This window comes from Ceratotherium simum, chromosome 27 (genome assembly GCF_057802395.1).
Source record: "Ceratotherium simum simum isolate JZ-2026a chromosome 27, ASM5780239v1, whole genome shotgun sequence".
NCBI classification, from domain to species: Eukaryota; Metazoa; Chordata; class Mammalia; order Perissodactyla; family Rhinocerotidae; genus Ceratotherium; species Ceratotherium simum.
The window spans coordinates 15,309,684-15,314,438 of record NC_141926.1 but is presented as its reverse complement, the minus strand read 5'-3'; the positions used below and the strand labels follow the sequence as shown (position 1 = coordinate 15,314,438).

Here is a 4,755-nt window from a genome sequence, read left to right as displayed (position 1 = left end):
AAATGTGAATAAATAATTCTGTTTTAGAAAAAAAAAATTACCTATGGTTATATACATTGTACCAGTATAATACCTGGGCTGCATTTGTTACATAGTCTGCGAGTCGGTAAAGTTTCATTAAAATTATATTTGTTATTTACAATTTACTATGAAAGAATGACTAGAGCAGGAGTAAGAGGAGGAAACTGCTGGGCTTGTGGATTAGTACAGAAAAAGATCCTTCCACAGAAGGAAAAGTTTCTGAGGAAAATACACTAATTTAAAGGTTTTGCTTGAGAAGGGACCTGCTCTGCATTCAGCAACTCTTCCAAGTCATTCTATCAGGGCTACTTGAAGAAGTGTTTGTCAAAGGAAAGAAAATGGGGAAGGTAGATGTATCACATCATATCGAGGGGACCATTTTCCCTGCTTCACGGACAGGAAGGAATAAGATTCAAACTCTGATTTGGGATATCAGTAAATAAAAGATTTGCAAAAGAGTTATTTACATTTGGAAGAGTTATTTCCTCACTTCGATTGTTCTTGTAGGAGTCCTACATCATGTTTCTTTTTTTAATTTGAACGTTACTTTTATTAATATTTTAAAGAGCCAACTTTGGGCTTTGTTATATTCTACACAAAAAGTTTTCTGCTCTTATATTGATTTCTATCTTTAATTTGTTCTGTTGTTTTTACTTTCTTTTGTCTTGATTTGCTGTTCTTTAGTCTAACTTCTTGATCTTCAGTCTTTCTTCTTTTCTAGTATATAAAATTCTCTCAAATCACTGAATTGGCTGAAATCTGTAAGTTTTGGTGTTTTAACTTCAATAACATTCAGATCAAAGAATTTCCTATTGTCCATGTAGATTTTTTTTCTCTGAATCATGGGTTATGCTATGATCTGAATGTTTGTGTGCCCCCAAAATTCATGAGTTGACTCCTTATCCCCAGTGTGACGGTCTTAGGAGGTGGGGCCTTTGGAAGGTGGTTAGATCTTAAGGGAGGAACTCTCATGAATGAGATCAGTGCCTCTAGGAGAAAAGACCGCAGAGAACTCTCTTGTTCCTTCTAAACTTATGAGGTTACAGTGAAAAGATGGCCATGGAGGAAGCGAGTCTCATTAGACACTTAACGTACTGGCATCTTGATCTTGGACTTCCTAGCCTCCAGAACTGTAAGAAATAAATGTTTGTTGTTTATAGCCACCCATTCTATGATATTCTGTTTTAGAAGCTCGAACAGACTAAGACAGGTTATTTACGTGTGTATTTCCAAATTGACAACGTTTGGAGATTTTCTAGTTATCATTTTTCGCTGGCTTATAACATATCCTCTATGGTTAAAGAATATGCTATGAATTATTATGATCACATGAATTTGTTTAGGCTGGCTTTATGATGTAGAGTATTTTCAGTTAAATTCCATGTGTACTTCAAATGATTATGTTTGCTGAACTCATTGAGTGCAATGTGTCCAATACGTGGATTTGATCAATTTTCTTAAATATGTTGGTGAAGTGTTCTATATCATAACTAATATTTAGCTTCTTCTTTTACATTTTTAAGCATTGTGAGTGTGACATTTATGGAAGACTCACATCATTCTAAAAATTATGAACATCTTTATCACTAGTAAATCTTCTATGACTGATATTAATAAAGCTAGCTTCTTTCTGAGTTGTTTTAGATGATATATCTCATTTATTTCAATATTTCTATGTTGTTTTATTTTGATTGTTTATTTTTCAAAGCAGGATATTGTGATTCTACTTTTTTTAACTCATTCTGACATTCTAAGTCTTTGTATTGGACTCTTTAGTGCTTTTATGTTTCGTGTATATGTATACATATACACATACATATATGTACGTGTGTACATGTGTATATATGTTTATATCTACTAACTTACAATTTGATTATTATTTGATCTATATTTTAAATAACTTTCCTTTCCCTTTTTGTTTTTTTTTTTAGGATTCGTAAAAACTTTAATTTTCTCTTTTTCTCCCTTTTTAATGTAATATTTTCATTGTTTTACTGATTTTAGAAATTTCAATGTACATTCTTGATTTATCTCTGTTTAATTTAAATTATTATTTTACAATTTCCCTAGTAATGCTAAAACCTTAGAACACTTTAAATCCAATTGCTCTCTTTTTAGGCATAGTTATTCTTATGCATTTTAATTCTCTATATATTTTTAAACCAAAAATTATTTTAATTATTGTTTTGTAAAATTTGCATCCAAATGTAATTTATGTTTACCCACATATTTACTTTTCATTTCTTCTGGCATGTCCATGCTTCTCTCTGAGAATATTTTCTTTGTACCTGAAGAAAGTCCTCTAGTGTTTACTTTAAAGAGCTCATTAGAAGTAGATATTCAGGTATCCTGCACTGGAGAAATAACCTTAAAGAAACAACCTTCTTACATTGGACTTGACGGGGCTGCAATGCCTGACTGGGACTATTCTAGAGATGTAGTGGATGTATTGTAAATATGGATGGCAAAAAGGCAAAATCCATTTAACATTTATAAATTTTATCCATTTGGAACTGTTTTGATTTTAATAGCATTTAAATTCAATGAATCATAAGTTTAAAATAAAGTAGAGGAGAAATCTGAATGTCTCACTCTGCCTTCCATCATTTATTTCTTCCACTCATCTCAATAGAGTCATGCTCTTTGATTCTCTTCTCATGGGCTCAGATTGGTCTTCATTTCTAACTCTGTTCCAATTTATTGTTCTTGTATCTTCCTTCCAAATACTTGTCCTCTGTTCTTAGCCTTCCTGCATTCAATTTGTAACTTCGTTGGGCTTTCTCCATTGGATATGAGACACTCTGCATTAATATTTAGTACTTGGAAAATAATTTCGGAGAATAAGGATGAATGATCATAAGTAGGTTCAATCTTTAGAAGGCTTTTTGTCAAGGTCAAAGCTATGCCTCTGGTCAAACAGAAGAAAAAAAAGAAAGATGATGTCATTTCAATCTCCACCCCTAGAAAGAGTGTATACCCAGGCAAGTCTAGAATCAGATACACATGCAGCATATACCAGGAAGAAAAAGAAGGACATTCCTGACGATGATGAGATGGTCATTAACGCAAAACGGTCATAGAATTTCTGACATAAGAGTAGTTTATTGGCTTCCTGTTATAACAAAAAATATTATAGCACCCATAAATACAATATGTAGGAAACTATGCACCTGCAATTACAGAAATGGTGATTGAGTTAATGCTATGCAAATGAGGGAGTACAAATGTAGGAATGATGCCCTTGTAGCTTTCAACACCTACTGCTGCGAGTATATAAATGCCACAGACCTGGAGGTAGAAATCAACTTCAGAATCTTCTCCGTGTAACTCAGCTGAACTCACATTTTCTGTCAACATGTCCTACAACTGCTGCTCTGGAAATTTCTCCTCTTGCTCCCTTGGGGGCTATCTGCGCTACCCACGCTCCTCCTGTGGCTCTTCCTACCCCAGCAACCTGGTCTACAGCACTGCTCTCTACTCTCCTAGCACCTGCCAGCTGGGTTCCTCTCTCTATGGTGGCTGTCGGAAGACCTACTGGGAGCCCACCAGATACCAGACGTCCTGTGTGGTGTCCAGCCCCTGCCAGACATCCTGCTACCGCCCAAGGACCTACACACTCTGGAGACCTTGCCAGTCAGCTTATACTGGGTCTCTCGGCTGTCTAGGCTATGGCTCTAGAAGTTCCTGTTCACTGGGCTATGGATCCAGTGGCTTCAGATCACTGCGTTATGGAGTCTGTGGCTTCCCTACCTTGAGCTCTGGATCCAGATTCTGCCGTCCAATCTATTTTGGTTTTCAGAATCTCCAGCCATTTTGCTACCGGCCAATCTGTGGATCAGGCTTCTAGAGATTAACTTGTTGAGTGTCCAGATCTTTTTGCGGAATGTCAACTATTTTATTCTCACAAGCAACAACTCTCTTCATGGTCTCCAAAGACTAATTGCTCACCCACTCTTTGGTCACCCAGCCTAACTTACAAATTAGTTCTTGCAGAATGTAAAACTAGGTAACAAAGCTAAATTTTAAATCATATAGCTGCATTGGTGATGGAATCTATCCAATTATTAGATATCCTTCAAAAATTAAGAAAATCTAATTATCTTAATTAAATAAACACATTCATTTTGGCGTCCATATATGTTGTTGTTGTTATTATTATTTGTCACTTATGTATTGAACAGGAATTTCTTTTACTATTTATTGCGTTTATATATGTAAAAGATTAATTTGCTTCATAAAGCAAGCTTTGGAATCCTAGAGGTTGGGGGATTTGAAGTAAAATTTTTGGTCTTTAGATCTTTTTTTTTTGCCTTTTTATATAAACTTTGTATAAATAAAAATCAAGAGCTATGAAAGCCTAATCCTTTAAATTATGTGAGTCCTTGTATCTCTCTTCACAGGAGAAAAGCATGAAAGATGGTGGATACATACGGAATGCAGAGAGAAAGAATAAAATTTAGTTACACTGCTAGGTTTGTACGTGAAACAAAAATTAAATATAAATATAACTTGTGCCTGTGCATTTGCCAAAAATACTAAATATAATGTTTGAATAACTTTCCTTAAGTTCGTCTGATGTTAGTGGGTAAAAGTGACCAAATCCCTGAATCCCAGTGGATACTGTCCCATGGAATTCATTTCTTTACCGCATGTAGAGTGGAAGCCAATTACTCTTGGTGTAAAGACTTTTGGTTCAAGATGTTTGGGTTTTTACCTTTCTGCTTTCCAATGGCT

General features: G+C 34.9%; 1 pseudogene; it reads left to right on the top strand.

The window, feature by feature from the left end:
• The first annotated feature begins 3,376 nt into the window (after positions 1-3,376).
• LOC101400253 (keratin-associated protein 13-1-like) lies at positions 3,377-3,883 on the top strand (annotated as a pseudogene).
• The last annotated feature ends 872 nt before the right edge of the window (positions 3,884-4,755 follow it).